The sequence below is a fragment of the Schistocerca americana genome, chromosome 7 (assembly GCF_021461395.2).
Source record: "Schistocerca americana isolate TAMUIC-IGC-003095 chromosome 7, iqSchAmer2.1, whole genome shotgun sequence".
Taxonomy (NCBI): Eukaryota; Metazoa; Arthropoda; class Insecta; order Orthoptera; family Acrididae; genus Schistocerca; species Schistocerca americana.
Window position 1 is genome coordinate 127,897,273 of NC_060125.1, and position 24,423 is coordinate 127,921,695.

General features: G+C 44.4%; 1 protein-coding gene and 1 pseudogene across 1 annotated transcript in view; both read left to right on the top strand.

The window, feature by feature from the left end:
* LOC124622783 (LIM domain-containing protein ajuba-like) overlaps positions 1–24,423 on the top strand; it is an 853,017-nt gene that overhangs the window by 373,958 nt on the left and 454,636 nt on the right. The gene's annotated exons all lie outside the window — the stretch shown is intronic.
* On the top strand, positions 12,851–12,968 carry LOC124623561 (annotated as a pseudogene).

Genomic DNA, 24,423 nt, shown 5'->3' on the forward strand with positions numbered 1-24,423 from the left:
CATTTACGATGAATGCCATCGAAATTCCGTGAGAACCAGAGACTTATACGCTGAAAGATATCCTCAGTGTACTCGCCCTATACGTCGTACATTTAAATGTCTGTATGATAAATTGAGAACAACTGGATCTTTAACGCACCGGAAACATATCCGGCAAAGGAATGTTACTAACGAGGAAACGGAAATTGGTACTCTTGCCACTGTGGTTCGAGATCCTTATGTTAGTTCGCGTCAAATCGCAGAGGAATCTGACATCAGCCAGAGTAGTATTCTTCGTGTTCTGCATCGCCATAAATATCATCCTTAACATATCAGTCTCCACCAAGAATTAACTGGTACGGATCGTACGCGTCGCAATGAATTCTGCCGATAGGCTCAACGTCAGATTCAGAGTGATGACACGTTTATTAATTTCATTTTATTTACTGACGAGGCTACATTCACCAACCATGGAACTAAAAAGTAGTTCAAATGGCTCTGAGCACTATGGGACTTAACTGCTGTGGTCATCAGTCCCCTAGAACTTAGAACTACTTAAACCTATGTAACCTAAGGACATCACACACATCCATGCCCGAAGCAGGATTCGAACCTGCGACCGTAGCAGTCGCGTGGTTCCAAACTGTAGCGCCTAGAACCGCTCGGCCACTCCGACCGGCCAACCATGGAACTGTTAATTTGCATTACATGCATTATTGGGCAACATAAAAACCATGTTGGCTGCGGTAAGTTGCACACCAAAAACCGTGGTCGGTGAATGTATGGTGTGGGATTCCGGAGGACTGAATTATAGTCGCCTGCTTCATCGACGGAATTCCTGCAAGAAACATTAGGTCTGTTATTGAAAGAAATACCTTTAGGAACATGGAACAGTGTGTGGTATCAACACGATGGGTGTCCGGCACATTTTTCGCTGATAACTAGCTTCGCTTGTGGCTAAAATGCGTTGCAGAGACAATTCCCAAATTGTTGGATTGGACGCGGAGGAAACGGGTCGTCGCCCGCTCGTACGCCAGACTTCACGCCTCTGGATTTTTTTCTTTTGGGGATCCGTAAAAGACAGTGTTTATAACGACGCTCCAACTACACCTGAAGATATGCGAGAGAAAACTGCCAGAGCATGTGCTTCGATAAGTGCCGAAGGAATACTACTCAATCCATGATAAGAGGATTGCAGCACTGCACTGATACCAATGGTCTTCACTTCGAACACCTTCTGTAAATGGACGTTCAAGCCACCTTTGTAACCTTCGTTGACCTTTAAAGACCTTACTGTTACACATCATTGTCTACGTCTCGAAATCTGCTATAAGAAAATGAGTGCAAAACTGTAGCATCCCATTTAAAAAAACGAAGTTGTCCTTCATTTCTCTCACCCGACCCCACCTAGCAACAAGAACCAGCATCATATTATGGCCCCCGTTGTCGAATGCAACTTTTGTCCCACAAACTTTTCAGCTCCTATCATACTTTCGGAGTTATTCTTGATGGCAATAGTTAGTGACTCACCCTGCAGTGCTTGTTAGTTAACGTTGCGGCTGAAACTCTTGGCAAGAAAAGATCCGAGAACTGTGTTAAAATTGGAAAGCAGTGTTGTCAGAATCAGCTACTGCGGTGTAAACACCGCCTAGCAGAACTGTCGTGCGAGGCTTCGTCGCTGTATGCAGCAAGACAGGCGCACGCTACTGTGGTGAAACCTCATTTTCTTTACGACACAGATACAGAGTCAGCTATGATTTTTGCATCTGGAACTGCGGCATCTGGATCATCAAATGGGACTTAGAAAAACTATTGCAAATGTCTGTACTTTTACAGGTTTTTGTGGGAACAACTGTAGATTCGTCAGGTAGTTTTCAACTTAAACCCTCCCGTAGCCACTTTCCTGTCAAAGCTGAAACACAAAAGCTCGTCATTCGTACTTCATCATGATAAACAGCCTCACCCAAAGGAAAAAGGAAACTACTATATTAACGTTAATAGATTAAAGAGAAAAGAACTACTTTATCTGTCGTTGCCTAGAGCCGCTGAATGCTCCTTAAAGGTAAAACATGTGTTGTCGGATAAATGTGTCTATAGATATTACTAGAAATACTCATTAGACGGGACACTCTTTAAATAGACTAAAAATTTTATTCAGAATGGCTGACGACATGTTACTAAATCAAATGGATCAAATGGCTCTGAGCACTATGGGACTTAACTTCTGAGATCATCAGTCCCCTAGAACTTAGAACTACTTAAGCCTAACTAACCTAAGGACATCACACACATCCATGCCCGAGGCAGGATTCGAACCTGCGACCGTAGCGGTCGCGCGGTTCCAGACTGCAGCGCCTAGAACCGCTCGGCCACACTGGCCGGCTGTTACTAAATCAATACTCTTCGTAACAAAAAGTAGTTTTACGTGTTACTTAATCATTTGCTCAAATTGTTTACCATTGACTGCAACACACATTTCCAATCAGTGTTCGTGATAGATGACCAGGTGGAAGTACATGGGATGATTTGCTATTGCATGCTGCGGTGATTGCACAGCGCATATCGTCTGACTTGTACTTCACGAGGACAGCGTGAATTCTGAGCTGCCCAGTAGTACATGGTACTTAAATTTAAATCACCGTGTTTCCTAAACGCTGCTTTGACGGTAAACAGCACACATAGGAGAAACGTAGTATAGCCCCACAAGCGATCGAGAGGAAACCAACAAAATTCTGTACGATTTCAGCAATCACATCATTCGAGTCCCTGATACGACGACAAATGATGGGTGGAATTTATGTCGATGCCAGATGAGAATGTCACGCCCCTGGCTGATCCCACATTCCTGTGCAATACGTCTCGTGCCACCATTCGCCTTATAAAAGTAGCATGTCTGACGTCTCGTTGATGTACATGACTGCATGCAAGGAATGTGGATCAGATATGGCTAGCCTATAGACAACACAGTTCCTGCTAGTTCTGCAGTTCAGACAAGTAAACAATCGAAAGTCGTGTTTACAACGCAGTAGCCAATTCAGACGAACTTGCGCTGGCCGGAGTGGCCGTGCGGTTCTAGGCGCTACAGTGTGTTTCTGTACACAGAGACGTGACAACGGTAGAAAACAGTAGCGAAGTGCAGGGAGATCTGCAGATGATGCCGCATAGCGCAGCGCTCCACGGCCGACCCTGAACATAAAAAAAAATAGGCAAAAATTCCCGTTAGTGTGCACGCATTTCGCGAACAATCACTGGAAACAGTGAAATCCATTAAAATAGGGGTGCATATGAATGGAACAACTGGTAGTGTAACGACCACATGAAACTAATCTTAGGAAAGGCAATTGCCAGAGATTCACTGGAAGAATCCTTAGGAGGTGTAGTCGGCAAAATAAAACTGGCCCGGAAAATATTTAAGGCATCTTAAAATAGGCAACCCAACGTACATCACCCATTCTCGGGCCAAATTATTTGAGTTAGATTGCCTAGCTAAAGGTATTGAAGAGTCATCGTAACATCCTGCCCCATGGGCGCTCAACCGTATTTCAGAGTGATTCGTTAGAACTGGGTCCAAGGCTCGCCTATTCCGCTCGATGGCGCTACTTGTGGACTCAACAGTCCTTCGGCCACGTCCCGTAGGGCGCCACAAAAGCATCCGCACGTCCTCGGGTGTTGTTCACATCACTTTGACAGTTTTTCAGCGATGGAATGATGCACTGCCTTGCTCTAATTATAGCTCGCCTGCGGGCCGCTGTCAGCGAACAAGTGGAAGCACCTGATCCGACGAACGATCTCTTCGCCGTTCCCCAGGGAGAGACAGTAGCAGACGTAGCAGGGTATCAGTTACATGCCACCTAAACTTTCGACCTATTACACACGAGATCCTTGTCTCCAAGGGGCAGGTATCGCTTCATGTGGTTTACCACATACTCTTATCCTCTGGTAGTAAAAAATACCACGATGTCAAGAAAAATGAATGCTCGTAGGTATTTGCCTAATACACTATAAAAAATTCGGCAATTTGAAATTCTCCATGTTTTAAGGTAACTCAAAACGCATTTTCGGTGCGTGCTGTCTGGTGCTACGAAAACCTATTTGCCTCATAACACTGTTACTGACGCTAGTTACCGCGAGGGCGCTATTAGGCTGTTTGTACTCAAATCATTTCTAAAAAGGCTTTAGGCGCCATTAAAATGCCTTTTATGGTTACTTTCGTATTTATCGTTACTTGCCATCCGTTCCGTACTATCATTTCTGCCGAATACAGTCAACTGATGATAGTCTCTATAAAAACGGAGTATTACTGGAGTCAGAGGAAATGAACAGTAGGAGAGGAGGGTTGTTGGAAGCAGAGTGTTTCTGATAGTATGTCGGATGGAGGAGGAGGACCCGAAACAAGCTCTTGGAAAGATAGGGAGTAATTGGTGGTGGTGGTGGGAGGGGGGGAGGATTAGGTTGAGGGGAGTAGCAGTCGTGACATGGGGAGGAAGAGGGTGATTAGATTTCTGGGCGGAAGTCGGGATCAGGTATGGGAAGGCAGTTGAAGTTTCAATGAAGCAGGATGTGGACAGTTTGTAGGTTTAAGGTTAGGGGGGGGGGGTGGCGGGGGCGTATGTTTTGGTACATGCGAGACAGAGTGCCAGGCTGATAATCTAGGATGAAACGATAGGGTGATTGGTGTCGAGTTTGCGGGAAATATAAGAAAGTTGAAGATATTCAATGTCAGCCAGTTAATACTTTTAGTCTATTGTGGAGTTTCCGTGTGTTTTTAGTGCGTAACCTTTCCAAGTTAGTTTACAGTTGAGGGTTAGTCCGAGGCATTGGAGTACGTTCTAGGAGCTTCAGTCCGGAACCGCGCTGCTGCTCCAGTCGCAGGTTTCAATCCTGCCTCTGGCATGGATGTGTGTGATGTCCTTAGGTTAGTTAGGTTTAAGTAGTTCTAAGTCTAGGGGACTGATGACCTCAGATGTTAAGCCCCATATTGCTTAGAGCCATTTGCACCATGCCCTTAAAGAAGACGTAGGCGAAAGGGCCGTGCCTTGTCCTCTTACGAGTCACCATTTAGTGTGTAACTCGATACAGTCACTTTTATATCTGGAGAAAGCACGGATCACTTTTTCTTTGTCACTTACTGATTCCGTATTAATGAATCATTACGAGCGGACGGACGATTCTACACTCTTCCACATCTTCTCCTTATTGGCTCCAAGCTATAGTCACGACGTACGTAATTCGACAAGTTACATTAAAGACTCGCGTAGCGAGTGCTTAGTGAGCAATAGGCTGACCATGTCGATAACGGGCTAGCGCAGGTGACCAAACAGGCGCACGCACATCACTGTGTACAGCCACGTCTGTTTCTGACCATGAAAAAGGTACAGAATCTGCTGCACCTTGTAGAAACCCCAGTTGCCATGCAGCAGAAATATTCACAGAGTAAAATTCATGCTTAAGGCTGAAAATTAAATAGAGCATGCATTACAGCGAATAATTTCTATTATTTTTCTTATCGCTTTCGTTTCTTCGATGAACGCTCTGGCTTCTTTCCAACAACATGATTTTACATTTCCCGTTATGCAATAATGTTGTCGTTAGAGCTGCAGATTCCCTCTTCAGTCATACCTCTCCGGAAACTCTTCTGAGTCCGCCTTACAGAGTTCCTTGGGCTCTTAAGAAGCATACATAACGTAAAAAGATATTCCTAAAATTTATCGTTACCAGAGCATGACGTTATACGAGTAATCGTGAACAGAGAGTCCATTATTTTTAAATCCCACAGAACTACTGAAGTAATAACGTTGCGAATATATTCGATTGTTATAAATTGTTATTATTATGACTACTATTTCCTGGAATTTATAAAATGGACCAAAGTATGTCTTTTGTATGTCACTCTGGATATCGCAACGTGTGTGACAGAGATTGGTCGCATGCCCTTGTGAAAGTGCGTGTGAGTTAGGCGGAATGTGGCCACCAGCCCTGTGTTCAGCTAGCCGTGTGTGAGAAACAGCCTGAAAAACCACACCCTGGCTGCACGGCACACTGGGCCTCGGAGGGATTTGGCAGGCGCCGGCGCGTCTCCCTGAATCCGGGAAGTGGAGTGCTAACACGCGTGGCTGTGCGGGTGGGGTCCAAAGAATGGAAAAGAGATCCGGGATGATATCACGTTTTCTTTAATTGTGTACAATGACGCACATGTATCAATTCGCGCTGGATTTTGATACTGACCACAAGACGCTGTCGATAAATTGGAGTTTTCTCTAGCTCGCCGAGAACTTGCAGTCGTCGCAAACAGAACGCTGGGGATCCACCTATCGCGGGGAAGAAACTGAAACAACATAACTGCCGTTTGGAGTCAGCTACTTTATTGTAGTTTATGTACCTGCATACGTCATTTTCACGTAAAACAGACGAAAACAGTATACTGTAAATTAATAAAGAGCTTTGGTGGAATCCGAGCACCGTTCACGCAATACTTCCAGAAACTGTATAAATGAATGTGATGTTCATCTGCCATTTTTTACTCTTTACAAATTCTTAATCCAGCCACAGACAAGAAACGCCTTAGAGATCAGTCTAGTCGACGGGACGTTTAACACAATATTCCTCCTTCATAGGTCAATCTAGTGCAGGTAGCTCTATTGGTTCTACTTTGAGGTGATCACAAAACACTGCTGCAGTGAAGCCAGTGGTTGCTGTACGGCGGACAGTTTTGGCGGCGTGAGACATTCCGTGCCGCCCCCCCCCCCCCCACACCCCCCTCCCCACTGCCTATCCCCACCGTCTCTGCTACCTCAGGCTGCCCCCTCCTGCCCCTCTGTACCTAGGCTGTCTTAGCTACCACGTCGCACCCCACACCACCACCTCTCATAATGGGATTCTCTTGTATGGATGATTACAACAGGCCATTCAGTGCGATCACTTTAAGAGACGAAGAGCTCCGGCAAAGAGAGGCTGTGGTAACGGAGGGACGATGGGGAATGGGAAAAGGAGGGGGGAAGCGAAGAGAGAAGCGAAAGGGTCGGAGATGCAGAGGATGAGGCCAGAAGCACACACCTGCCCTAAAACAGGGCAGAATTCTGCGTTGACGGTAATGGCGTCGTACTGCAACGTGCTATGCGACGTATTAACCAACCCGAAAGCAACCAATCGTATGAGTGGACAACTTGCTCGTACATGAACGAGTCTTCACTATTTCTCAGTTGCCTGATTTCAAAATTTCTATCTGCATAGTCCCTCGCGAAGAAAAAGTTTTCCTCTTGTTCATGATGGAAATGATTACGATTACGGTTTTGTCAGGAGAATTTATAAATGTTAAGGGAAAGCAGTTAAGTTTCCTGGACAAAACAGCAACTGCTTCCTTAAAAGATCACACGGAATTGGTAGGGTAAGACGGGTCGACTTAGAGGCATCGCAGAGTGACACGGCTGTATCTGCTTAGTCTGCTCAGCATGCTTCCACTGAGGCCAACGGCCTTGCCGCTGTGGTCACACCGGTTCGCGTCAGGTCACCGAAGGTAAGCGCTGTCGGACTGGGCAAGCGGGGTGCACTCAGCCCTTCAGCCAGCTGAGGAGCCACTTGATTCGGAACGGCCTCATAAACTGACATAGGCCCTACGGTCGGGAGAGCGGTGAGCTGACCACATGCCCCTCCGTGTGCGCATCCAGTGACGCCTGTGGGCTGAGGATGACACGGCGGCCTGTCGGTACCGATGGGCCTTCGTGGCCTGTTCGGGCGAGTTTAGTTTTTATTCTTCCATTGGATGCGTCAACTGCTCTTCATGCAGCTCTGTAGGAATCAAAATGGTTTCCGAAAACAACGATAGTGTGAGACCTAGCTCCGTCTTTACGTCAACGAGAGCCAGAAACCAGTAGATACCGGCGTCCAGGTTGATGTTGTGTTTATTTACTTCTGGAAGGCGTTCGATACAGTTCTGCTGCACTGCTGCTTAATGAACAAAATACAACATGAGATTATTTCAGTTGTATTAGTGGATGTAAGTGCTCCAAGCAAACACAGCACAACAGGTCCTCCTCAATGAAGAGAAATCTTCAGTTTTAAATATAACTTCGGGTCTACCCCGTGGGATTGTAACATCACCGTTACTTTTCACAATATGTATGAACCGTATACATGACCTGTTGGATAGTGTCGGAAATTCCATGAAGCTTTTCGCGAGTGATGCTGTCGTACACAGAGAAGTCGCAATGTTGGAAAACTGTAGCGAAAGCGATGGGGACATGGAGGGAATCGTACAGCTGGGGAGTTGGTCCTCAACATAAAAGAATGTAATGTTTCGGGTATACATAGGCATAGAGACCTATTGTTATATGATTACAGAACAATAGCTAGAAGCAGGCACGTCCATAAAATATCTAGGAGTACGCATACGGACAGAAGGCGTGCTGAAATGAATACCTCCAGATTTTTTATGTGGTAACCGTTAAAGCTTTTTAAATAAAACAAATGATATGAGCGCTCTACATTTTCATTTTTCATGTATTCGTGTTTATTTCTCACCATAGTCAATCTGGAACATTTCTCCCAACGAGAGACTAGTGTTCAAATGGTTCAAATAGCTCTGAGCACTATGGGACTCAACTGCTGAGGTCATAAGTCCCTTATAACTTAGAACTACTTAAACCTATCTAACCTAAGGACATCACACACATCCATGCCCGAGGCAGGATTCGAACGTGCAACCGTAGCGGTCACGCGGTTCCAGACTGTAGCGCCTAGAACCGCTCGGCCAAACCGGCCGGCTGAGACTAGTGTGTTGACACGGTCACTGTAGAATGTTTGACTTTGCTGACGGAGCCCCTACCTCACCTCTGGTTCCACCACTTCATCACTATCAAAGTGAAGTCCTCTAAAGTTTTTTTCTTTTTTTTAAGTTTCAGAAACAGTTGGAAGTCGGATAGGGCCAGGTAGGGACTGTATTGAGGATGATCGATGGCTCTGAACTCAAGGCGTCGGACTGCTGCAGATGCCGCAAAGATCGTATGTAGTCTGACGTTGTCATGCTGAAGGACAGGGTGCTCCTCGTATGCAGGGAGTCTCCGAATTCGAAACTCGATTATAGCACGCTGTCTCCAACGCACCGACATACTTACGTTACACAACGCATTGGTACACGCTACAATTCGGAGCCGCCTAACGCAGAGGGCTGCAACATGTAGACACAAAGAACAAAGATGTAGAATGATAACAAGGATTGTGGTATTTAAAAGAAAAGTTTGCGAATTTTCGAGTAAAAAATTCGGGGGAATTACTTTTCAGCACGCACTCGTGATCACAGTAAGGCTGATACCAGAGTGAGATTCACTGAGAGAATCCTCAGGAAATGTAGTCCATAAAGAAAGGAAGTGGCTCACGAAACACTCGTTCGACCAATACTTGAATGTTGCTCGTCAGTCTGGGATCCGTACTAGTCAGGATTGCTAGAGGAAATACAGAAGAGCCAAAGAAGAGCAGCAAGATTCGCTACAGGTTCATTTAGTAATTGCGAAAGTGTCTCGGGTATGATCAGCCGACTCCAGTGGCACAGGCTTCAATCGGGACGTCCTGGCACTGAACACTATGGGACTTAACTTCTGAGGTCATCAGTCCCCTAGAACTTAGAGCTATTTAAACCTAACTAAACTAAGGATATCACACACATCCATGCCCGAGGCAGTTTTGGAACCTGCGACCGTAGCGCTCGCGCGGTTCCAGACTGAAGCGCCTAGGACCGCACGGCCACTCCGGCCGGCGGAACGTCCTGCTTCACGGTGTGGTTTATTGTTAACATTCCGAGAACGTACGTTCGTAGAAGAATCAGCTGACACATCACTTCCTCCTACGCACCTTATCTCTCGCGAAAACACCGTGAAGGTAATGTTAGAGACATTACAGCCTACAAAGAGGGTTACCAGGAATCGTTCTTCCCGCGAACCGTTCACGATTGGAACAAGAAAGAGGGTGGAGGGGGGGAGGGGGGAAATGTTAGTGGTACACAGAGTATCCTCTGCCACACACCGTGAGTTGGCTTGTGGAGTACAGATGTAGGTGTAGATGTAGAACTAGTGTAATGTGGTTCTTCCAATTTAGGACAGTCTGTGTAGAAACTCTTAGGTATTTTGCTGATATTCCCTGTGGCCGATCATATGTAGTGTAATCGAACTGCAATGGGATTTTTCACCCATTTACGCTCTATACGTTTCATTTATTTCCACTGAGATCAAATGCCTGTCCTTGTTGCTCTGTAGGTTTTTCGTATATTTCGGAACAATTTTGTAGCGTTGCAACTTTCCTATATACAGCACATTATCCGCTAACAGGCTAACAGAGCTTCCGACGTTATGTAGTCGATCATTGATCATACCCCCACAATTCTCACTTGGGATTAATACCGAACTTACCTTTACGTCTGACGATTGAGAAAGACTCGCTACTTTTGGGAAATAATTAACTCAGCTCGTATTTTCTGAACTAAACGATTGTCCCGAACTGTATCGAATATCTTCCACAAGTCGAGGAAGACGGAATCAACAATAAACTGGGAGTTCACGAGAGTTGTTTGGTGTCCACAGGGAGATGAAAAGCAATAATGAGTAACTGGCCGACTGCTCATCACTGGGGCGAGTCGTGTAACTGTCGCCTGACCACAGGAAATGAGGTGCCGAGACCACAAAACCGGATTTACGACTAGAAGACTGTAAACTGAGCAGGATGGCTGGACGCTACTAGGCGGTGGTAACCAGAAGAACGTCCTGGAGGTGAAAAGTTTACTAGCCGAGCGCCAGACACACATTGTCGCGTCTACCTGCCAAGTTCATTCCTTTATACTTGCAAACACGCCGCAACACGCCACGTATTTGCCGGTAATGAATTATTTATGAGCGGGCCCGTCTCATAAAACGGGGCAATTTTCCGTCATTTTTAAACTGTTGAGCTAGGCAGTAATTTATTCATAGTTTATCAAAATTGAAGCGTTATTTAGTTAAATCATAAACATCCGCCTGGGTCCCGACCCTCCCAGGGGCGGTCCGGTATCGGGGCTTTTAAAATTCATGTACTCCATTAACTGCACAGGCGACGAGGGTATTTCCCGGATAAACTGCGCTATCGCATCGGCCGTGGGACAATGTAATTTTTTTCAAGACTGTTCCGGTGTCGTAATTTGGAATGTATGACGGCGGAATTTACCATAATGCGGCGGTTTTCACGCTCCGAGCGGTCGTTGGCTTCGCCGGCGAAGCTCCACGAAGTTCGTCTCTTTAGGCCGGGATCTGCACGGCTTGCCTCTGTCCAGTGTGTGTTGGTGGGCCCGCATCTCGTGGTCGTGCGGTAGCGTTCTCGCTTCCCACGCCCGGATTCCCGGGTTCGATTCCCGGCGGGGTCAGGGATTTTCTCTGCCTCGTGATGGCTGGGTGTTGTGTGCTGTCCTTAGGTTAGTTAGGTTTAAGTAGTTCTAAGTTCTAGGGGACTGATGACCATAGATGTTAAGTCCCATAGTGCTCAGAGCAATTTTAGTGTGTGTTGGTGAACCTTCGGGATCATGTGCGGGCAATTGTTTATAGTTTTACCCCTCTGCTGGGAAGCGAGCTGCAGTCGGGAATACACCGGTGCTAGTCTTGGTAGGAATAATCTGAGTAGGAATACACGTGCTTGAAATTCTGACGAGACTCAGTGCGCGTTTACGTCGTCCGGGTGATTCATTTCACCACTTCCAGTTTTAAGTCAAATGGTTCAAATGGCTCTGAGCACTATGGGACTTAACATCTATGGTCATCAGTCCCCTAGAACTTAGAACTACTTAAACCTAACTAACCTAAGGACAGCACACAACACCCAGCCATCACGAGGCAGAGAAAATCCCTGACCCCGCCGGGTATCGAACCGGGAACCCGGGCGTGGGAAGCGAGAACGCTACCGCACGACCACGAGCAGCGGACCCAGTTTTAAGTGTAAACGCTTCTCAAACCTGCAAACGTTTACGGTTTATCGGTAAAATTTACGGAAATTGCAGCATTTTACGACGTCGCGGACAAAAATTTGAAACTTCAACATTCGTTAATCACCCCACTTCTGTATAATCGATTGTTTGCGTGGATCGAAGGCAAGTCTACGATAGTCGATAACTCAGACTTTGATATGATTGTAACTTTTAATCGTGTGCTCTTTGTGTCGTCGTTGAAATTGAATTTAAAACAGTTCTTCCATGTGAATTTTGTGTGTCGATAGGCTCTGTTCCGCAAATTCTTTATCCGAACTGTTCGTTTGTTGTGATTTAACCCCTATTCTTTGACCACGTGTGGTCTAATTACATTCGTTCCACGTGTGTGTTTTTTACCATGTGCATATTCTGTTTTCACGAGGTTGGCGTCGTGTTCATTTAATGTTTGAGACTTCGTGTGCTTTGACGTGTTTCAATGAAGTGAAGTGTTTGACTGCCTTGAGTGTTTATGTTATAATTTTATGTGACGTTCAGCGATCCAGATTCCTTCCGATGTTTCAGTACATATCGAGACATTTGTTCTCGGACATTTTCGTACGCTAAATTTCTACTGTAGGATTCGTAAATAAATCCAACAAGAAGCAGTACGTCCAGATATTTAAAGAATTATATTCTATTGATTTTCCGTGCATACTAAACTCATAAAGGGGTCTTCTTCCTCCTGCGTTGTCTGTATGTTTGACATAAAATATGACTGTCAGTATTGTGAGACAAATTGGTCATACAACTGAGGATAATTTCGGTGTGGTTCATCTTCGAAAACTATGAGATGTTTTTAATTAATCAATTGTACCTTACATCCTGTATGACGGTTAATAACCGAATCCTATAGATGACTAATGGGACAATAAACAGTCATTTAAAATTGATTTTATAGGCAACGGCCTTGCCGCAGTGGATACACCGGTTCCCGTCAGATCACCGAAGTTAAGCGCTGTGGGGCGTGGCCGGCAGTTGGATGGGTGACCATCCGGGTGGGCACTTGCTGTTGCCATTTCTCGGGGTGCACTCAGCTTCTTGATGTCAACTGAGGAGCTACTCGACCGAATAGTAGCGGCTCCAGTCAAAGAAATCCATCATAACGACCGGGAGTGCGGTGTGCTGACCACACATCCTTCCTATCCGCATCTTCATTGAGGATGACACGGCGGTCGGATGGTCCCGATGGGCCACTTGTGGCCTGAAGACGGAGTGCTTTTTTTAAAAAAAATTGATTTATTAAATTATAAAGTTTTGTTGCCTCATTGATAAACATCAATATGTGCATCCCCAGTGGCATGTATAATGTATTGTAGGAATTCCATTTCTCTCCAAGTACAATTCTAGATCTGCACGGTGATATGTTAAAATGTATAAAAAATGAGTGCCTTCAAGTCCTGTAGGTCTCTAACCTGCTTTCGGTACACCAGATCCCTTACAAAATCCTACAGCAAGAAATCTAGTGCTGTGGGGTCAGGGGATCATGGCGGCCATCGAATTGGATCATCTCGTGCAATCCATCTATCCGCAAACTTTCCATCTATAAATTAACGGACATTGAGGGACCAGTGAGGTGGTGTCCCATCCTCGCGGAATATGACGTCAGGCTGCAGGGTTCCAATTGTGTCACAGCAAACTTTTGTAACATTTTCAGGTAAATATCACCGTTGACGGTGGACTCATTGAAAATGAATGGATCATTGATGCAACTGTGCATCAGTCCGCACCAAACACTCACCCTCGGAATGTGTCTCTTTCCATTTCACGTGTAACATGAGGAAGCTGTGAAACCCATATACGAACGTAATGATGATTCAGTCTGCCAGATGCATGAAACGTTGTCTCTTTGGAGAAACAAATCTTTTCCGAAAAGTCATTATTTGCTTCAGTTTTGCCCAACACATCCTTTGCAACCCATTCGCACTGACTTTTGTCGCCGGCAGGTGTGTCCGAGCGGTTGTAGGCGCTTCAGTCTGGAACCGCGCAACCGCTACGGTCGCAGGTTCGAATCCTGCCTCGGGCATGGATGTGTGTGATGTCCTTAGGTTATTTAGGTTTAAGTAGTTCTATGCTTTAGGGGACTGATGACCTCAGATGTTAAGTTCCATAGTGCTCAGAGCCATTTGAACCATTTTTTGACTTTTGTCCGTAGGTATTAATGCCTGAAGCAGCTGCATCCGGCCGGGGTATAGCCCTAACCTCTTATGTTAGACATCGTGCATTGTTGATCGTATCACTTCGAAATCTCTGGCTGCCGTAAGCAGCGGTTTTGTGGCACCCCTTTGCAAAAGCCTGTCGCGCCTTGTCCAAGTAGGCGACTGACACGCACACGGGCGAACTGCCCCCTCTTTATGGACAACCCTACCTGTTTCAATAAATGACGTATGCCGAGCCCGAATAGTTGGTCGGGACGATGGTTGCCTTCCACACCGTGTTCGAAAGTTCTTTTGCACTTGGGTATCGAACGTCATCTGAATGAACCAGACCACACATATTGAGCTTTCTCCTGTGTCGTCCACATTTTATCAAGTTTTAAAGTTCGCTTTTGCGTCGAAACTGAGCCCCCTGGAAGGTAAAAGACCTTTATCAGTTATCACATGTTGAAAACCATTTGTTAATATCTGGTATTGTTTTAAAGTCTTAAGCTGAAAATATAATTTTGTGGACACCCTGTATTATAGGCCTCCCAGCTCCAAAGTGATACCATTTTCTCGAGAGTCTGCGAGCGTTATTCCCCTTATTAACGTAGGTCACGAGTGCGTGCAGGTATCGGTTGTCACGGACGGAACGCCGAGACCGCCGTGTCCTGGCTTCCTGCTTGGCTGCTGATGAGGTAGTAGCTGTGTGTGCCCCCTTCGGCGGGGGACGGACCCTCAATGTTAGCCGTGAGTGCAGTGAGTAGCAAGAAAGTGTGTTTTTATTACAAGCAGTTACAAAAGCACAACTGCGTGGATGTTACAGAAGTGAATGCTACAGCAGTGTTCCCATCCACTGCGCCTGTTAACCATGACTGCAGCGTATTTTGGATTGCAGTGTTAGGTATACGGGGGAATATGAAAAAGTAAAAGTTCCGCAAGCCATCCAGTGCTAGGACCATTGTGCAACGGGAGTGCCACATTGCCAGAATGTTGCGGCTTACCTGCCGACACAGTTCCATTGCAGTATGGATAAAAGGGACATCACAGCGTGTGACGCGGCGACTGCAGACTGACTCCAAATCGGAAAATTGACATCGGTGCACAGTGCCGTAAAGAACAAGAGACGTCCAGTATTAAGAGAAAGGCACTGTTTTATTGCACGACGGTACAACAACCCACAGGCGCTCGCAACACGTGCTTTGCTTTTCAGTGGGGTTCCGAAGCATCCGCCATTTTCGGCAAGCTGAAAGGACGTCTGATGGAAAGAGGTTTCCCACCAATAAGGACATTCACACAGCTGGTATCGCATGGCTCCGTGACCGAAGAGTGGACTCCTGCCGTCGAGGAATAGTGAACGACTTCTAGAGCGTTACGACCGTCGTGCACAGAGACTTGATGACAGTGCTGAAAAGCAGTGTTATGTCAGTGACTTTCAGCTGTAAAGAAGCAGTCGATGAAACTTACTTGATCTGCCATAGTAGTGTGTAATTTAGGTTCTGACATCTTTGGTTCAAATGGCTCTGAGCACTATGGGACTTAACTTCTGAGGTCATCAGTCCCCTTGAACTTAGAACTACTTAAACCTAACTAACCTAAGGATATCACACACATCCATGCCCGAGGCAGGATTCGGACCTGCGACCATAGCGGTCGCGCGGTTCCAGACTGTACCGCCTAGAACCGCTCGGCCACCTCGGCCGGCTTTTGATGTCTTCTACTTTCAGTAATACGAGAGTCGATTCTGATGATCAGCGTTTTCTTTTGGCCTACGTCAAGATTAACGGTCATTTGCTTATGAGACAAAGGGGTAACAGCCCCATATTTATGTTTCAGATAATATATTTCTCTACGTTAAAATTCAACACTGATTTTGAGTACAGTGGAGCCAAAGTTCACTTCACTATTACTGTGCAGCTCTGGATTATCTCTGTAACATCCGTGCCGATTGCCCTAGTCCGTTAGCCACGGTCGTGAACTAAATTTAGGCTGCTTCAACTTTTTATTTCACACGATCGGAAAACAAATAGGGAGTTTAGAAGTGTCACCAACGAGAGATGGTGATAACAGAGGTAGTGGTGGAGGACATACGTTGCCATATGTAATTTTATTTATGTTCGCAACAGGCTTATGTCTCTTGACGTTATTTTATTGGTATTGACGCAGCCGCTGGGCTAAGACATTTTTCATTTGTTAGTGTGTATGACTTCTGAAGAAGGCTATATTATTATAGCAGAAACCATGGTCAAGGTTTAAAATAAACAGAATTTAGTGCAACTGTGGGCTGCTTTTCATTCGAGACAAACGAGAAAAGTGTTCGGCCATGGTTCTTTTGCAGCAACGATAGTCATTAAACGCAGAGAGGCCATCAAGAAAGCTAAGAAAGGAGGTGATGGTTAACAAACTGCTTAAAAACGATTTGAGAGCATGTAGTTCAAGTCTGACAAAAAACAGAACAATTGTGATTATGCTCAAACATGTTATAAACCGCGCGCTGCCTAAATATGCGCCAATAAAATTAATAAAAGACCCATTTTGGTTTAGCGGTAAATTTCGGATAATGTTGTGAAATCATGCTACAGTATCGCTATGAAAGAGACGAAAGCGAAACTGATGAAGAAAAGTTAACACAAAGTGTGTGCTTTGCTTGAAGCCTACAGTAATATGGACATTAAATCATGGAATCAGCTCTATCAAAAAATCCTTTGGAGTTCTGGTCTTCTGTGAAATCAATATATTGATCCAAGCCTTCCACCCAAGTCGATCAGTATGGTGTTGAAACTGAAGACAGCAGACGAGATGTGTTTTACAGCACCAAAGAGAAACGAGTGCCCATAACTCTTACGCTACTCACTTTAGAGCCCATATTTACTGGACATTTTTGTCTTGTTTTGACCCTTACTACCTCCTCCTAATATATAGAAAGCAAAGATCTTACAGTAGAATGAGTGCACTTTCAGAGGTACCGGAACGACTTTTGCTTATAACTTTCGACTCGGGCGTTTCCAGACCAGGGTCCGTTACCTCGAATCTACCATTCGCCATCATACCTGAAAGTTTTTAACGTCACCACGGAATCATTTTGTATAAGAACGCACGCTACTACTTGAAGCCATCGAGGCATCAGGCCCTACAGAATTGCAGTTAAATTTTAAATCGTATGCGCTATCGAATTAGTCCATTCCCTAGAACATATTTATCGAGAATCCCTTGCATACCTAACAGTCCCTCATGAGAAGAGCAGCAAGGGTCACTCCTGTTCGCAAAACGGGTCACAGGTCGGATGCACACAATTACAGCCCAGTATCACAGATGTCAGTCTGTTGTGGGATCCTAGAGGATAGCTACAGTATGGAAAACCTGCAAAGCAGTCTTTTTAAGAAATCAGCGGACAGGGATCCTTCAGCTCCAAAGACTTACAGGCCAACATGCCTAATAAACACCCTCGCAAAGATTCAAGAGAAGCTAGTGTGCAAGCGCCTGCAAACACACAGAGCTCTCTTGAGTATGAGCCAACACCAGAATTGGCAGATAAATTGATGATGCCATCAACCAGGCCCTACACATAGTTAATACTACAAAACAGTAATACGCCATGGCAATAATGATTGACATTGTCGGAGCATTCGATAATCTCTGGTGGCCCGCACTGTTTCAAAGGTTATCTGGAGGTACCGCAGTCACTGTACAACAGTTTACTAGACTAGAATTACCAAAGGGGTCGATCTGCGGCCCCAATTTCTGGGACATAACAATCGAACCCCTCCTACAGCTTCTGGAGGGGGATGACAGGTTAGACGGAATTGTCGCTTACGCAGATCTATGAGTTGTCACTACAAATAACAGAGCTCAGTTAGAAGAGAAAGCCAGTGGAATACTACAAACAATTACACAATGGTGTCACAACAACAGGCTCAGGGTAGCCGAAAACAAAACATACGCATTACTGAAAGGATCACTCCAAAGGGATCCTTCGGTTAAAATTGGGGACACAAATATCAAACGAGCACGCGTTACGCGCTGTCTTGGGATACACAGAGATGGAAAAATTGAATTTCTACGAGCACACAGTAACTGGTGTGCCGATAGGGACTATACGTCGTCTTAAAAGTTGGCGTTTGGAGCGTTTGAGAATGAAACATATCGATCCCAGCCGCGGTGTGGTACATTTCTTAACCGGACACGGACCTTATCCCACGCACTCAAACTGCGTGAGTCTGAGGCAGACACCTACATGCACATGCGGGGAAGAAGGTTCCCCAGAAGACACTATCTTTTTCTGCTGGCAAAACGCGAACAATAGACACACACACTACACTTAGACTACACAGATACAGACATAGGTACATACACAGCAACAAGAGACGAAGAACAATGGGCACAATCAAACGTACCGACAAACAGTATTTCAAAACCAACACATGAAGAGTACATGCGGGTACGACATAAAAGACATGCCTATGTGCAATGTAACAACAGTTTCCAGAGGGTGGACAGAGATACCCACAGTGACAGCGAAAACAGTGACAAAGAGGAGGAACAGGAGGAGGAAGCCAAGATGTGACCGTAAATAAGCATAAGGTGCTGGCGATCTACCCAAGAAACCACCAAATGCTGTACACGGATGGGCACCTGAAGTTAACACATAGGATTAGTAATAAATAGACTAAGCAATACTATTTCTCTACACACACACACACACACACACTGTGCGTGTGTGTGTGTGTGTGTGTGTGTGTGTGTGTGTGTGTGTGTGTGTGGGTGTGTGTGTGTGTGCGCGTGCGTGCGCGCTAGATCGTCTTTCTGTGTGTGTATGACAGGCGGTCAACAGCTAGAAGAAATCATTCCGAGGCATTCATCGTCAGTCACATTCAGTGATTGCCGCGCGGGATTAGCCGAGCGGTCTCAGGCGCTGCAGTCGTGGACTGTGCGGCTGGTCCCGGCGGAGGTTCGAGTCCTCCTTCGGGCGTGGGCGTGGTCGTGTGTGTTTGTCCTTAGGATCACTTAGGTTAAGTAGTGTGTAAGAGATGATGACCTTAGCAGTTAAGTCCCATAAGATTTCACACACATTTGAACTTCACATTCGGTGATGGTACTAACAAATCTCTCCTCTATCCTATCATCTTTTTATATTCTTATCAAAAAATTACAAAATTTATTTATATTTCAGCCTTACATTATTGTTATTTTAAAAAGTATTATTCTTTGTAAATGTTGTAGATAAAACAAAAGAAAAGAAAACTGTAAAAAGATGAAAAACGAAAATTGTAAAATGTACGACCTGTTCCGAAACATCAGGTAACAGGTCTATAATTTGGCAATAAGTAAATAAAAAATCCTAGGGATACTCGCAGCTCGAATATTATGACGTTCTGCGAGGGAAACAAGTTTCTGTGAAAGTATCACGACAGATTCAGGAAAACTCGAATCTTATAACAAAACTGACCGTGTGAACACCTTGTGTGTAGTAGAATGCATTTGTAATTCGTTTTCCATCCGTTCCCTCTTTTCTGTCATCTGTTTCGTCTATATCAATAAGTTCAAATGGCTCTGAGCACTATGGGACTTAACTGCGGAGGTCATCAGTCCCTTAGAACTTAGAACTACTTAAACCTAACTAACATCACACACATCTATGCCCGAGGCAGGATTCGAACCTGCGACCGTAGCAGTCGCGCGGTCCCGGACTGAGCGCCTAGAACCGCTCGGCTACCGCGGCCGGCGTATCAATAAGTGGTGCTCATTTGGATCGCAGCGTAGTTTAATTTTCGCCTAGTACTTATAATAATATAATCTTCTAAATATTTTATAATATAGTCTTATATTTCTTTTGTTACTTACTACCGCACCACGATAAGATTGCACTTGACTGCAGTAAACAAGTACAGTGATGACTAAGGAAAAACGCACGTCACTGTGGATGATTTAAAGAAACTTGTGGATATTGTACCAAGTGTTTCAGCGTGTCCTCGTCAAATCCATACAAATTATAGAAACGTTGATGTACGCAACACATTTCATTCTTAGTGGTTCAAATGGCTCTGAGCACTATGAGACTCAACATCTGTGGTCATCAGTCCCCTAGAACTTAGAACTACTTAAACCTAACTAACCTAAGGACATCACAAACATCCATGCCCGAGGCAGGATTCGAACCTGCGACCGTAGCAGTCGCGCGGTTCCGGACTGAGCGCCTAGAACCGTCATTCTTAATCACTGGACTGATTTCAACTAGGTACAGATGTCACTTATTGTCTCGAAAGACTCATGTGAGGGTAAGAACCACCAACCAATCAATGGGGTTTGGGTGAAAAACCAGTGTCGCCCATGACGCGAGAATACCCATACTTTAGTCGCCCAGTATTTGAGAATAGGAGCACTTAATGACGTGGAATAAACCTTACACATTTCAAAGCTTTATGAAATTTTTCTCGCTGGGAGGAGGAGATGGATTAATAGACGAGTGGAATAAATACAGTATTTCCATCCATCGCCGGTCAACTCCGGTACTCAGCTAATACTGTGAGAAAAATCTTGCGATAAGCCCACCTGATTGCCTTCATTCTCAGGTGCAATAATATCGAACTAAAATAAATACACAAAACTGAACCTGATTTTATACTTTCTTAACTTGATGAAGTCCTTCAGTACCTCGTATACAGCTTCACAAACGTCTCACGAAAGAAGTGTGTCAGGATCGTTAAACTGTAGCCAGGAGCAAGAATGCCCGACTGTGTTCCCGGTTCTGTTGTTTGCAGGGATAACGCTTCACTAGGAAGGGAACATTAGAGGGTGGCCACCCTAGAGTTTATCCATACTTACAGAGTCTGAAGGGCAGTGCCCCGGTGTCAATATACTAATGCAGTCGACGCACTTAAGAAAAACAATCCTAGTGCGGCGATGCTGCGTGTTTGGTTTGCAGAGTTCCACTCGCCTGGAGGTCAATTTGTTCTCACACACGCACGCCTCCTTGAAGATACTGGCATACATTTCTCAGCCGTAAAAAGCTGTAGAAAAAAACAGCTGTACACGATATAATCCTCAAGTCGCATTAAAATTGTTTTGGCGGTGGATGGAAATATTTAAATGGAAGTAGTTGTGTGTGTAATGTTTCACTTTATTACGGTAAGCTTGCATGCACCAGTCACTACCAAGCCTTACTCTAAACTGTACATATTCTGAGAAGTTCACACCCACACGTCATTCATAACCGTGGCCAGTTTATGGTAGTTCTCCACCGAAAATATGCAAACAGATTGTTTCTTTTCGAATTGCTAGCCCAAACGTTGCAAGTATTAGTCCCACGGAACAAAATGTTAAAGTTCGCGAGTAAGCAGCACACCAAGCGATAATTAATGATTTAAATGTCCCTAAAAGTTCTGAATTTCACCCTGTACATCAACTCGAATTCTCTTCCACCGTTTACGGCGCTTCTCAAACATTTCAGTACAGAGATATCACAAGATTAATAATTTTCAGCGGATCACTATGAGAGCCAAGCCCCGACTCTGCTGCTCTCTCTACAGAAAAGAAGTTTCTAGTTGCCAAAATACGCCCAACTATGCTAATTTGTGATCGCCAAAGAAACATCACAGCTCATCGGAAAGCAGCATCAAGCCCGCTCAATCCCGTTCATATACACAGAACCAATCGAAGTTTGTCACTCAATCAGAATAGTAAATTACCATAAATTTGGAAAACCCACAAATATAAAATTAGTTTCCTTTTAACAAAACTATTTTTCCGAAATTATAATCTCATTTCCCCTGTACCATAACTGACGAAATAGTTTGTACCTATTTCCTCGGTACGAATGACTAACACGCACGTCATTCTCGAACATTACTCCTGTGACCCATTACTTAACTGTATAATATAAAAACTTTACGTAAAACAGTATTTCATGTTGATACCTTCATTAATCCTGATAAGTATAGTATAATAGTAATTAGTAAACAATTAGAAAATTAAACAAAATCCGAAATGAAGTGAACAGTATTTTCACTGCATCTCCAACAGCGTGAGAAAGTTAGTTGCCTCAGTCATAAGGCACAGACGGTAAATACACTGGAGCCATCTAGCGCCACCTGTCTTGCGCGTGACTCTTACTACACACCTGTTCACAGATTTATCGTCTCAATAGGGACGTTATAGAGGCGCTACGCCTCACTAGGAAACAAAAACTACCTTTAAATTTCCCAGAGCGCTGCGCTGCGCTGTGCTGTAGAAAGAATAAACATTTAGAGGTCCATGTAGCAAAACTGGCCGCAGCTCAGTACGCTGCTTTCTACTTTTCAAATCACGTGATAGCTTCATTAAATTTAGACCTTAACACCAAATAATGAATAATATTTTTCAACACAAGCATCATTCTTGCAGCAAGCTCCTTGTTATACAGGTAGGAGTTATCGCTGCATAGCTAGACGATTTTTTCAGGAAATAGAGAAGCCTGAAGTCTTATGTTAGACTAAGAACAAATATTTTCGTTTATGTATATGACTCACGTTTTATCACGTACACCGAGGTACTGAAATTTGTTGACTATTGTTAGAGTACGATGGATAAAATTCGTTTGACTTGCACCGATGTTTTGAGTCTCCGGAAAATAAGAAACGTTGTCACACACAAAAATAAATGAAAGAAACAACAGAAATGGCACAATTAATTCCCGAAAGTGAAGTGGGAGTTAGTGATACAATAAACATTGCGTTATGAGGCAATTCTGTAAATGCGTCGTCAATTTTCGACGAGTAATGCGTAACTAATGCTGTCGGCTTTCAAATAAGACAGACAGCATGTTTGGTAAGCACAGTAAATGGCACTTTCTGTTAACAATGTGTTTCGAAACGTATTATTTTGGGTATTCAAGTGCGTGTTGTATAAGAATATTGGGTGCACGAAGGAAATCTCTTCAAACAATCCATTTTAGCGACCATTCTGGTTTGCTTAAAAATTTCTATCTCCTTCCGCCTCTTCCACGATTAGCTTTACTTGGAAACGCGTGGCATGACCCGGCCTCGCTCTGCGCGCCCACACAGAAGTGGACAGTCGAGTGCCAGCTACCTCGAAGAAGCGTTAGACAGTGGAAAATGCTGCGAGATGTTCGAAATCGTGAGAAAAATAAGAGTAAGCCATAGGGGGAGGAGGATAATATATACAACTATATATAGACAAGTCGTTGTTTCGCTTTCTCACCAAAACTCTCGAAACATACTTCAAATTTTTACACGATATTCTAATAAACATTCGCACGAACATAACCTAAATATATCATAACATGTAAGCTTTCACGGCCGGCGTCTTCATTAATTAAAACTTCCGGGCTGAATTGCCGTGGTCCATGTATAAAACTACTTCTCCTTCCTGACGTTTCGTTGCCTACTGCGGGCAACATTTTCTGAGACATATTGTTCCTCACATATATATTCTTACGCCTTATATATAATTTTTTTGTTTTCTGCCTTCCTGTCTGTTTTAGGGCTAATCTGGTTATGATTAGAATACTTTTGCGGAATCTGAATCGTCCGAAACTTTCTAATCCTACCCACTGGCAGAGTGAAAATATGGGAAAGGCTGTCATTGAAGCTACTATCCTCACAGATCGAGCAGTTGGAGAGGTCGCTCCTATATACCGTACGCCAATGATCCGAACCGATAAACCCATTCATTTTAAGTGACTTCAATTTCCAAAAAAAGATATCACTTGTAGGAACAATGAACAAGGCTCAGGATCAGAGAGAGGAGTAACCAGGAGATAGATAGAGGAATGGGGGAAGAGGAGATAGACAGAGAGAGGGGGAGGAGAGAACAATTATAGGCTGTATATCTAGTCCCGATAAATATTAAGCAATTGCAAAGGATTGCTGTGTTCGATAATATACACTACGAACCAGAAACCAGAGGGAACAAAAAGGATTGAAAACGAAGGACGAAGTATCGAATTAAAAGAAAGTGTAAAACAGGAATGTGCTCTTTCGCCATGTTTAAGAGGTAATGTCGGAAATAAAATGAAAGCAGATTAGCACGGGCAGAGAGTGCGTTGCTGGCGAAGAGAAGTGTGCTAATATTAAAAAAAATTCCTTCCTAATCTGAGGAAGGAATTTCTGAGAACATACGTGCAGAGCATTGTACGGTGATGAGTGATGGAATGTGGGAACGCTGGAAAAGATGAAGAATCGAATTATTTCAGATGTGTTTCAGAAGGCTGTTGAAAATCAGGTTAACTTTAAAGACAATGAATGTCGAGTTTCTCTGCAGTACTGACGAATAAAGAAACAAGTGGGAAACACTGACAAGAAGAAGTAAGAAGATGATAGGAAATGTGTAAAGACATGA